The sequence below is a fragment of the Daucus carota genome, chromosome 1, assembly GCF_001625215.2.
Source record: "Daucus carota subsp. sativus chromosome 1, DH1 v3.0, whole genome shotgun sequence".
Taxonomy (NCBI): Eukaryota; Viridiplantae; Streptophyta; class Magnoliopsida; order Apiales; family Apiaceae; genus Daucus; species Daucus carota.
The window spans coordinates 14,538,926-14,552,485 of record NC_030381.2 but is presented as its reverse complement, the minus strand read 5'-3'; positions in this window follow the sequence as shown (position 1 = coordinate 14,552,485).

Below are 13,560 nucleotides of genomic sequence, written 5' to 3'. Positions count from 1 at the left end.
CAAGCTCAAACGAATCAAAAAACTACAATTTGATTCCAATTTCAAACAACCAAAAATGAAGCTACATGTTGTTTTCAATTTCAAACGTGTTTGGAATTAAACTACAACTTGTTTCCAACTTCAATCTAGTCAATAATGAAGCTAAAAGTTGTTTTCGGGGGCTCAAACGAGTCAAGAATGAAAGTACAAGTTGATTCGAATTTCAAACAACCAAAAATGAAGCTACAAGTTGTTCAATCTAGTCAATAATGAAGCTAAAAATTGTTTCCGTGCACAAACGAGTCAAGAATGAATCTACAAGTTGATTCCAATTTCAAACAACCGAAAATGAAGCTACAAGTAATTTTCAGTTTCAAACGAGTCTGGAATGAAGCTACAAGTTGTTTCCAACTTCAATCTAGTCAATAATAAAGCTACAAGTTGTTTTCAAGCTCAAACGCGTCAAGAATGAAACTACAAGTTGATTCCAATTTCAAACAACCAAAATTGAAACTACAAGTTGTTTTCAACTTCAAACTAGTCTGGAATAAAGCTACAAGTTGTTTCCAACTTCAATCTAGTCAATCATAAAGCTACAAGTTGTTTTCAAGCTCAATCGAGTCAAAATGAAACTACAAGTTAATTCCAATTTAAAACAACCGAAAATGAAGCTACAAGTAATTTTCAGTTTCAAACGAGTCTGGAATGAAGCTACAAGTTGTTTCCAACTTCAATCTAGTCAATAATAAAGCTACAAGTTGTTTTCAAGCTCAAACGAGTCAAGAATGAAACTACAGTTGATTCCAATTTCAAACAACAAAAAATGAACTACAAGTTGTTTCCAACTTCAAACGAGTCTGGAATTAAGCTGCAAGTTGTTTCCAACTTCAATCTAGTCAATAATGAAGCTCCAAGTGGTTTACAAGCTCAAACGATTCAAAAATAATACTACAATTTGATTCCAATTTCAAACAACCGAAAATGAAGCTACAAGTTGTTTTCAACTTCAAACGAGTCTGGAATGAAGCTACAAGTTGTTTCCAACTTCAATCTAGTCAATAATAAGCTACAAGTTGATTTCAAGCTCAAACGAGTCAAGAATGAAACTACAAGTTGATTCCAATTTCAAACAACCAAAATGAAACTACAAGTTTGTTTCACTTCAAACGAGTCTGGAATGAAGCTACAAGTTGTTTCCAACTTCAATCTAGTCAATAATAAAGCTACAAGTTGTTTTCAAGCTCAAACGAGTCGAGAATGAAACTACAAGTTGATTCCAATTTCAAACAACCAAAAATGAAGCTACAAGTTGTTTCCAACTTCAATCTAGTCAATAATGAAGCTAAAAATTGTTTCGTGCACAAACGAGTCAAGAATGAAACTACAAGTTGATTCCAATTTCAAACAACCGAAAATGAAGCTACAAGTAATTTTCAGTTTCAAACGAGTCTGGAATGAAGCTACAAGTTGTTTCCAACTTCAATCTAGTCAATAATAAAGCTACAAGTTGATTTCAAGCTCAAACGAGTCAAGAATGAAACTACAAGTTGATTCCAATTTCAAACAACCAAAAATGAAACTACAAGTTGTTTTCAATTTCAAATGAGTCTGGAATTAAGCTGCAAGTTGTTTCCAACTTCAATCTAGTCAATAATGAAGCTCCAAGTTGTTTTACAAGCTCAAACGAATCATAAACTACAATTTGATTCCATTTCAAACAACCAAAAATGAAGCTACATGTTGTTTTCAATTTCAAACGTGTTTGGAATTAAACTACAACTTGTTTCCAACTTCAATCTAGTCAATAATGAAGCTAAAAGTTGTTTTCAAGCTCAAACGAGTCAAGAATGAAAGTACAAGTTGATTCGAATTTCAAACAACCAAAAATGAAGCTACAAGTTGTTCAATCTAGTCAATAATGAAGCTAAAAATTGTTTCCGTTGCACAAACGAGTCAAGAATGAAACTACAAGTTGATTCCAATTTCAAACAACCGAAAATGAAACTACAAGTAATTTTCAGTTTCAAACGAGTCTGGAATGAAGCTACAAGTTGTTTCCAACTTCAATCTAGTCAATAATAAAGCTACAAGTTGTTTTCAAGCTCAAACGAGTCAAGAATGAAACTACAAGTTGATTCCAATTTCAAAAACCAAAATGAAACTACAAGTTGTTTTCAACTTCAAACGAGTCTGGAATGAAGCTACAAGTTGTTTCCAACTTCAATCTAGTCAATCATAAAGCTACAAGTTGTTTCAAGCTCAAACGAGTCAAAAATGAAACTACAAGTTATTCCAATTTAAAACAACCGAAAATGAAGCTACAAGTGTTTTCAGTTTCAAACGAGTCTGGAATGAAGCTACAAGTTGTTTCCAACTTCAATCTAGTCAATAATAAAGCTACAAGTTGTTTTCAAGCTCAAACGAGTCAAGAATGAAACTACAAGTTGATTCCAATTTCAAACAACCAAAAATGAAACTACAAGTTGTTTTCAACTTCAAACGAGTCTGGAATTAAGCTACAAGTTGTTTCCAACTTCAATCTAGTCAATAATAAAGCTCCAAGTTGGTTTAAGCTCAAACGAGTCAAAAATGAAACTACAAGTTGATTCCAATTTCAAACAACCGAAAATGAAGCTACAAGTTGTTTTCAACTTCAAACGAGTCTGGAATGAAGCTACAAGTTGTTTCCAACTTCAATCTAGTCAATAATAAAGCTACAAGTTGATTTCAAGCTCAAACGAGTCAAGAATGAAACTACAAGTTGATTCCAATTTCAAACAACCAAAAATGAACTACAAGTTGTTTTCAACTTCAAACGAGTCTGGAATGAAGCTACAAGTTGTTTCCAACTTCAATCTAGTCAATAATAAGCTACAAGTTGTTTCAAGCTCAAACGAGTCAAGAATGAAACTACAAGTTGATTCCAATTTCAAACAACCGAAAATGAAACTACAAGTTGTTTTCAGTTTCAAACGAGTCTGGAATGAAGCTACAAGTTGTTTCCAACTTCAATCTAGTCAATAATAAAGCTACAAGTTGTTTTCAAGCTCAAACGAGTCGAGATGAAACTACAAGTTGATTCAATTTCAAACAACCAAAAATGAAGCTACAAGTTGTTTCCAACTTCAATCTAGTCAATAATGAAGCTAAAATTGTTTCCAGTGCACAAACGAGTCAAGAATGAAACTACAAGTTGATTCCAATTTCAAACAACCGAAAATGAAGCTACAAGTAATTTTCAGTTTCAAACGAGTCTGGAATGAAGCTACAAGTTGTTTCCAACTTCAATCTAGTCAATAATAAAGCTAAAAGTTGATTTCAAGCTCAAACGAGTCAAGAATAAAACTACAAGTTGATTCCAATTTCAAACAACCAAAAATGAAACTACAAGTTGTTTTCAATTTCAAACGAGTCTGGAATGAAGCTACAAGTTGTTTCCAACTTCAATCTAGTCAATAATGAAGCTAAAAGTTGTTTTCAAGCTCAAACGAGTCAAGAATGAAACTACAAGTTGATTCCAATTTCAAACAACCAAAAATGAAGCTACAAGTTGTTTCAATCTTAGTCAATAATGAAGCTAAAAATTGTTTCCGTGCACCAACGAGTCAAGAATGAAACTACAAGTTGATTCCAATTTCAAACAACCGAAAATGAAGCTACAAGTAATTTCAATTTCAAACGAGTCTGGAATGAAGCTACAAGTTGTTTCCAACTTCAATCTAGTCAATAATAAAGCTACAAGTTGTTTTCAAGCTCAAACGAGTCAAGAATGAAACTACAAGTTGATTCCAATTTCAAACAACCAAAATGAAACTACAAGTTGTTTTCAACTTCAAACGAGTCTGGAATGAAGCTACAAGTTGTTTCCAACTTCAATCTAGTCAATAATAAAGCTACAAGTTGTTTTCAAGCTCAAACGAGTCAAAATGAAACTACAAGTTGATTCCAATTTAAAACAACCGAAAATGAAGCTACAAGTAATTTTCAGTTTCAAACGAGTCTGGAATGAAGCTACAAGTTGTTTCCAACTTCAATCTAGTCAATAATAAAGCTACAAGTTGTTTCAAGCTCAACGAGTCAAGAATGAAACTACAAGTTGATTCCAATTTCAAACAACCAAAAATGAAACTACAAGTTGTTTTCAACTTCAAACGAGTCTGGAATTAAGCTACAAGTTGTTTCCAACTTCAATCTAGTCAATAATGAAGCTCCAAGTGTTTTCAAGCTCAAACGAGTCAAAAATAATACTACAAGTTGATTCCAATTTCAAACAACCAAAATGAAGCTACAAGTTGTTTCAACTTCAACGAGTCTGGAATGAAGCTACAAGTTGTTTCCAACTTCAATCTAGTCAATAATGAAGCTACAAGTTGTTTTCAAGCTCAAACGAGTCAAGAATGAAACTACAAGTTGATTCAAATTTCAAACAACCAAAATGAAGCTACAAGTTGTTTCCAACTTCAATCTAGTCAATAATGAAGCTAAAAATTGTTTCCAAGCACAAACGAGTCAAGAATGAAAACTACAAGTTGATTCCAATTTCAAACAACCGAAAATGAAGCTACAAGTATTTAGTTCAAACGAGTTGGAATGAAGCTACAAGTTGTTTCCAACTTCAATCTAGTCAATAATAAAGCTACAAGTTGTTTTCAAGCTCAAACGAGTCAAGAATGAAACTACAAGTTGATTCCAATTTCAAACAACCAAAAATGAAGCTACAAGTTGTTTTCAACTTCAATCTAGTCAATAATGAAGCTAAAGTTGTTTCGGGCTCAAACGAGTCAAGAATGAAACTACAAGTTGATTCCAATTTCAAACAACCAAAAATGAAGCTACAAGTTGTTCAATCTAGTCAATAATGAAGCTAAAAATGTTTCGTGCTCAAACGAGTCAAGAATGAAACTACAAGTTGATTCCAATTTCAAACAACCGAAAATGAAGCTACAAGTAATTTTCAGTTTCAAACGAGTCTGGAATGAAGCTACAAGTTGTTTCCAACTTCAATCTAGTCAATAATAAAGCTACAAGTTGTTTTCAAGCTCAACGAGTCAAGATGAAACTACAAGTTGATTCCAATTTCAAACAACCAAAATGAAACTACAAGTTGTTTTCAACTTCAAACGAGTCTGGAATGAAGCTACAAGTTGTTTCCAACTTCAATCTAGTCAATAATAAAGCTACAAGTTGTTTTCAAGCTCAAACGAGTCAAAATGAAACTACAAGTTGATTCCAATTTCAAACAACCGAAAATGAAGCTACAAGTAATTTTCAGTTTCAAACGAGTCTGGAATGAAGCTACAAGTTGTTTCCAACTTCAATCTAGTCAATAATAAAGCTACAAGTTTTTCAAGCTCAAACGAGTCAAGAATGAAACTACAAGTTGATTCCAATTTCAAACAACCAAAATGAAACTACAAGTTGTTTTCAACTTCAAACGAGTCTGGAATTAAGCTGCAAGTTGTTTCCAACTTCAATCTAGTCAATAATGAAGCTACAAGTGGTTTACAAGCTCAAACGAGTCAAAAATAATACTACAAGTTGATTCCAATTTCACAACAACCGAAAATGAAGCTACAAGTTGTTTTCACTTCAAACGAGTCTGGAATGAAGCTACAAGTTGTTTCCAACTTCAATCTAGTCAATAATGAAGCTACAAGTTGTTTTCAAGCTCAAACGCGTCGAGAATGAAACTACAAGTTGATTCAAATTTCAAACAACCAAAAATGAAGCTACAAGTTGTTTCCAACTTCAATCTAGTCCATAATGAAGCTAAAAAATTGTTTCCATGCACAAACGAGTCAAGAATGAAGCTACAAGTTGATTCCAATTTCAAACAACCGAAAATGAAGCTAAAAGTATTTTTAGTTTCAAACGAGTCTGGAATGAAGCTACAAGTTGTTTCCAACTTCAATCTAGTCAATAATAAAGCTAAAAGTTGATTTCAAGCTCAAACGAGTCAAGAATAAAACTACAAGTTGATTCCAATTTCAAACAACCAAAAATGAAACTACAAGTTGTTTTCAATTTCAAATGAGTCTGGAATTAAGCTGCAAGTTGTTTCCAACTTCAATCTAGTCAATAATGAAGCTCCAAGTGGTTTACAAGCTTACATGTTGTTTTCAATTTCAAACGTGTTTGGAATTAAACTACAACTTGTTTCCAACTTCAATCTAGTCAATAATGAAGCTAAAAGTTGTTTTCGGGCTCAAACGAGTCAAGAATGAAAGTACAAGTTGATTCGAATTTCAAACAACCAAAAATGAAGCTACAAGTTGTTCAATCTAGTCAATAATGAAGCTAAAAATTGTTTCCGTGCACAAACGAGTCAAGAATGAAACTACAAGTTGATTCCAATTTCAAACAACCGAAAATGAAGCTACAAGTAATTTTCAGTTTCAAACGAGTCTGGAATGAAGCTACAAGTTGTTTCCAACTTCAATCTAGTCAATAATAAAGCTACAAGTTGTTTTCAAGCTCAAACGAGTCAAGAATGAAACTACAAGTTGATTCCAATTTCAAAACCAAAATGAAACTACAAGTTGTTTTCAACTTCAAACGAGTCTGGAATGAAGCTACAAGTTGTTTCCAACTTCAATCTAGTCAATCATAAAGCTACAAGTTGTTTTCAAGCTCAATCGAGTCAAAAATGAACTACAAGTTAATTCCAATTTAAAACAACCGAAAATGAAGCTACAAGTAATTTTCAGTTTCAAACGAGTCTGGAATGAAGCTACAAGTTGTTTCCAACTTCAATCTAGTCAATAATAAAGCTACAAGTTGATTTCAAGCTCAAACGAGTCAAGAATGAAACTACAAGTTGATTCCAATTTCAAACAACCGAAAATGAAGCTACAAGTTGTTTTCAACTTCAAACGAGTCTGGAATGAAGCTACAAGTTGTTTCCAACTTCAATCTAGTCAATAATAAAGCTACAAGTTGATTTCAAGCTCAAACGAGTCAAGAATGAAACTACAAGTTGATTCCAATTTCAAACAACCGAAAATGAAAGCTACAAGTTTTCAACTTCAAACGAGTCTGGAATGAAGCTACAAGTTGTTTCCAACTTCAATCTAGTCAATAATAAAGCTACAAGTTGATTTCAAGCTCAAACGAGTCAAGAATGAAACTACAAGTTGATTCAAATTTCAAACAACCAAAAATGAAGCTACAAGTTGTTTCCAACTTCAATCTAGTCAATAATGAAGCTAAAAATTGTTTCCGTGCACAAACGAGTCAAGAATGAAGCTACAAGTTGATTCCAATTTCAAACAACCGAAAATGAAACTACAAGTAATTTTTAGTTTCAAACGAGTCTGGAATGAAGCTACAAGTTGTTTCCAACTTCAATCTAGTCAATAATAAAGCTACAAGTTGCTCATAGAGTCAAGAATGATTACAAGTTGATTCAATTTGAACTTCCGAAATAAGCTCCTTCCTAGAGGTCTCTCCGATCATAATCCGGCTGAATGTTAGTTTTGGGATTGTTTCAAAATCGTCTTCTAAACCATTCAAGGTCTTTCAGCTTTTCAAGATCATCCTGACTTTGATTCAATTGTAACAAGCCTGTTCTGAACTTTTTGTGGTGATCCCTGGTTCATTCTCTTCTTAAGCTTAAGAGCTCCAAATTGCGTCTAAAACGTCTCAATGAAAGAAGGTAATCTTAAGTGACGCTGTGGCAACCAGTTGTATCTACAATTTGATTCCAATTTCAAACAACCCAAAAATGAAGCTACATGTTGTTTTCAACTTCAAACGTGTTTGGAATTAAACTACAACTTGTTTCCAACTTCAATCTAGTCAATAATGAAGCTAAAAGTTATTTTCGGGGGCTCAAACGAGTCAAGAATGAAAGTACAAGTTGATTCGAATTTCAAAAACCAAAAATGAAGCTACAAGTTGTTCAAATCTAGTCAATAATGAAGCTAAAAATTGTTTCCGTGCACAAACGAGTCAAGAATGAATCTACAAGTTGATTCCAATTTCAAACAACCGAAAATGAAGCTACAAGTAATTTTCAGTTTCAAACGAGTCTGGAATGAAGCTACAAGTTTTTCCAACTTCAATCTAGTCAATAATAAAGCTACAAGTTGTTTTCAAGCTCAAACGCGTCGAGAATGAAACTACAAGTTGATTCCAATTTCAAACAACCAAAATTGAACTACAAGTTGTTTTCAACTTCAACGAGTCTGGAATAAGCTACAAGTTGTTTCCAACTTCAATCTAGTCAATATAAAGCTACAAGTTGTTTTCAAGCTCAATCGAGTCAAAAATGAAACTACAAGTTGATTCCAATTTCAAACAACCGAATGAAGCTACAAGTAATTTTCAGTTTCAAACGAGTCTGGAATGAAGCTACAAGTTGTTTCCAACTTCAATCTAGTCAATAAAAGCTACAAGTTGTTTCAAGCTCAAACGAGTCAAGAATGAAACTACAAGTTGATTCCAATTTCAAACAACCAAAAATGAAACTACAAGTTGTTTTCAACTTCAAACGAGTCTGGAATTAAGCTGCAAGTTGTTTCCAACTTCAATCTAGTCAATAATGAAGCTCCAAGTGGTTTACAAGCTCAAACGATTCAAAAATAATACTACAATTTGATTCCAATTTCAAACAACCGAAAATGAAGCTACAAGTTGTTTTCAACTTCAAACGAGTCTGGAATGAAGCTACAAGTTGTTTCCAACTTCAATCTAGTCAATAATAAAGCTACAAGTTGATTTCAAGCTCAAACGAGTCAAGAATGAAACTACAAGTTGATTCCAATTTCAAACAACCAAAAATGAAACTACAAGTTGTTTTCAACTTCAAACGAGTCTGGAATGAAGCTACAAGTTGTTTCCAACTTCATCTAGTCAATAATAAAGCTACAAGTTTTTTCAAGCTCAAACGAGTCAAGAATGAAACTACAAGTTGATTCAAATTTCAAACAACCAAAAATGAAGCTACAAGTTGTTTCCAACTTCAATCTAGTCAATAATGAAGCTAAAAATTGTTTCCGTGCACAAACGAGTCAAGAATGAAGCTACAAGTTGATTCCAATTTCAAACAACGAAAATGAAGCTAAAAGTAATTTTTAGTTTCAAACGAGTCTGGAATGAAGCTACAAGTTGTTTCCAACTTCATCTAGTCAATAATAAAGCTAAAATTTGATTTCAAGCTCAAACGAGTCAAGAATGAAACTACAAGTTGATTCCAATTTCAAACAACCAAAAATGAAACTACAAGTTGTTTTCAATTTCAACTGAGTCTGGAACACTGCAAGTTGTTTCCAACTTCAATCTAGTCAATAATGAAGCTCCAAGTGGTTTACAAGCTCACACGAATCAAAAATAAATACTACAATTTGATTCCAATTTCAACAACAAAAAAATGACGCTACATGTTGTTTTCAATTTCAAACGTGTTTGAATTAAACTACAACTTGTTTCCAACTTCAATCTAGTCAATAATGAAGCTAAAAGTTGTTTTCGGGCTCAAACGAGTCAAGAATGAAAGTACAAGTTGATTCGAATTTCAAAACAACCAAAAATGAAGCTACAAGTTGTTCAATCTAGTAAATAACTAGTCAATAATAAAGCTACAAGTTGTTTTCAAGCTCAACGCGTCAGAATGAAACTACAAGTTGATTCAAATTTCAAAACAACCAAAAATGAAGCTACAAGTTGTTCCAACTTCAATCTAGTCAATAATGAAGCTAAAAATTGTTTCGTGCACAAACGAGTCAAGATGAAGCTAAAAGTTGATTCCAATTTCAACAACCGAAAATGAAGCTAAAAGTAATTTTAGTTTCAAACGAGTCTGGAATGAAGCTACAAGTTGTTTCCAACTTCAATCTTTCCATAATAAAGCTAAAAGTTGATTTCAAGCTCAAACGAGTCAAGAATAAAACTACAAGTTGATTCCAATTTCAAACAACCAAAAATGAAACTACAAGTTGTTTTCAATTTCAAATGAGTCTGGAATTAAGCTGCAAGTTGTTTCCAACTTCAATCTAGTCATATGAAGCTCCAAGTGGTTTACAAGCTCAAACGAATCAAAAACTACAATTTGATTCCAATTTCAAACAACCAAAAATGAGCTACATGTTGTTTTCAATTTCAAACGTGTGGAATTAAACTACAACTTGTTTCCAACTTCAATCTAGTCATAATGAAGCTAAAAGTTGTTTCGGGGCTCAAACGAGTCAAGAATGAAGTACAAGTTGATTCGAATTTCAAACAACAAAAATGAAGCTACAAGTTGTTCAATCTAGTCAATATGAAGCTAAAAATTGTTTCCCACAACGAGTCAAGAATGAATCTACAAGTTGATTCCAATTTCAAACAACCGAAAATGAACCTACAGTAATTTTCCAGTTTCAACGAGTTGGAATGAAGCTACAAGTTGTTTCCAACTTCAATCTAGTCAATAATAAAGCTACAAGTTGTTTCAAACTCAAACGCGTCGAGAATGAACTACAAGTTGATTCCAATTTCAAAACAACCAAAATTGAAACTACAAGTGTTTTCAACTTCAAACTAGTCTGGAATAAAGCTACAAGTTGTTTCCAACTTCAATCTAGTCATCATAAAGCTACAGTTGTTTTCAAGCTCAATCGAGTCAAAAAATGAAACACAGTTAATTCCAATTTAAAACAACCGAAATGAAGCTACAAGTAATTTTCAGTTTCAAACGAGTCTGGAATGAAGCTACAAGTTGTTTCCAACTTCAATCTAGTCAATAATAAAGCTACAGTTGTTTTCAAGCTCAAACGAGTCAAGAATGAAACTACAAGTTGATTCCAATTTCAAACAACCAAAAATGAACTACAAGTTGTTTTCAACTTCAAACGAGTCTGGAATAAGCTGCAAGTTGTTTCCAACTTCAATCTAGTCAATATGAGCTCCAAGTGGTTTACAAGCTCAAACGATTCAAAATAATACTACAATTTGATTCCAATTTCAAACAACCGAAAATGAAGCTACAAGTTGTTTCAACTTCAAACGAGTCTGGAATGAAGCTACAAGTAGTTTCCAACTCAATATAGTCAATAATAAAGCTACAAGTTGATTTCAAGCTCAAACGAGTCAGAATGAAACTACAAGTTGATCCCCTTTCAACACCCAAAATGAAACTACAAGTTGTTTTCAACTTCAAACGAGTCTGGAATGAAGCTACAAGTTGTTTCCAACTTCAATCTGTCACTAATAAAGTACAAGTTGATTTCAAGCTAAAACGAGTCAAGATGAAACTACAAGTTGATTCCAATTTCAAAACACCGAAAATGAACTACAAGTAATTTTCAGTTTCAAACGAGTCGGAATGAGCTACAAGTTGTTTCCAACTTCAATCTAGTCAATAATAAAGCTACAAGTGTTACAGCTCAAACGCGTCGAGATGAAACTACAAGTTGATTCAAATTTCAAACAACCAAAAATGAAGCTACAAGTTGTTTCCAACTTCAATCTAGTCAATAATGAAGCTAAAATTGTTTCCGTGCACAACGAGTCAAGAATGAAGCTAAAAGTTGATTCCAATTTCAAACAACCGAAAATGAAGCTAAAAGTAATTTTTAGTTTCAAACGGTCTGGAAAGAAGCTACAAGTTGTTTCCAACTTCAATCTAGTCAATAATAAAGCTAAAAGTTGATTTCAAGCTCAAACGAGTCAAGAATAAAACTACAAGTTGATTCCAATTTCAAACAACCAAAAATGAAAACTACAAGTTGTTCAATTTCAAATGAGTCTGGAATTAAGCTGCAAGTTGTTTCCAACTTCAATCTAGTCAATATGAAGCTCCAAGTGGTTTACAAGCTCAAACGAATCAAAAATATACTACAATTTGATTCCAATTTCAAACAACCAAAATGAAGCTACATGTTGTTTTCAATTTCAAACTGTTTTGAATTAAACTACAAACTTGTTTCCAACTTCAATCTAGTCATAATGAAGCTAAAGTTGTTTTCGGGGGCTCAAACGAGTCAAGAATGAAAGTACCAAGTTGATTCGATTTCAAACAACCAAAAATGAAGCTACAAGTTGTTCAATCTAGTCAATAATGAAGCTAAATTGTTTCCGTGCACAAACGAGTCAAGAATGAATCTACAAGTTAATTCCATTTCAAACAACCGAAAATGAAGCTACAAGTATTTTCAGTTTCAAACGAGTCTGGAATGAAGCTACAAGTTGTTTCCAACTTCACCAAGTCAATAATAAACTACAAGTTGTTTTCAAGCTCAAACGCGTCGAGAATGAAACTACAGTTGATTCCAATTTCAACAACCAAAATTGAACTACAAGTTGTTTCAACTTCAAACTAGTCTGGAATAGCTAGTTGTTTCCAACTTCAATCTAGTCCATCATAAAGCTACAAGTTGTTTCAAGCTCAATCGAGTCAAAAATGAAACTACAGTTAATTCCAATTTCAAACAACCGAAAATGAAGCTACAAGTAATTTCAGTTTCAACGAGTCTGGAATGAAGCTACAAGTTGTTCCAACTTCAATCTAGTCAATAATAAAGCTACAAGTTTTTCAAGCTCAAACGAGTCAGAATGAAACTACAAGTTGATTCCAATTTCAACAACCAAAATGAAACTACAAGTTGTTTCAACTTCAAACGAGTCTGGAATAAGCTACAAGTTGTTTCCAACTTCAATCTAGTCAATATAAAGCTACAAGTTGTTTCAAGCTCAACGAGTCAAAAATGAAACTACAAGTTATTCCATTTAAAACAACCGAAATGAAGCTACAAGTATTTTCATTCAAACGGTCTGGAATGAAGCTACAAGTTGTTTCCAACTTCAATCTAGTCAATAATAAAGCTACAAGTGTTTTCAAGCTCAAACGAGTCAAGAATGAAACACTAAGTTGATTCCAATTAAAACACAAAAATGAACTACAAGTTGTTTCAACTTCAACGAGTCTGAATTAGCTGCAAGTTTTTCCAACTTCAATCTAGTCAATAATGAAGCTCAGTGTTTCGCTCAAACATCAAGAATAACTAATTGATTCCAATTTCAAACAACCGAAAATGAAGCTCAAGTGTTTTCATTCAAACGATCTGGAATGAAGCTACAAAGTTGTTTCCAACTTCAATCTAGTCAATATAAAGCTAAAAGTTGATTTCAGCTCCAACGAGTCAAGAATAAAATACAAGTTGATTCCAATTTCAAACAACCAAAAATGAAACTAACAAGTTGTTTTCAATTTCAAATGATCTGGATTAAGCTGCAAGTTGTTTCCAACTTCACATCTAGTCATAATGAAGCTCCAAGTGGTTTACAAACTCAAACGATCAAAACTACAAATTGATTCCAATTTCAAACAAACAAAAATGAAGCTACATGTTGTTTTCAATTTCAAACGTGTTTGGAATTAAACTACAACTTGTTTCCAACTTCAATCTAGTCAATAATGAAGCTAAAAGTTGTTTTCGGGGCTCAACGAGTCAAGAATGAAAGTACAAGTTGATTCGAATTTCAAACAACCAAAAATGGCTACAAGTGTTCAATCTAGCACATAATGAAGCTAAAAATTGTTTCCGTGCACAAACGAGTCAAGAATGAATCTACAAGTTGATTCCATTTCAAACAACCCCAAAC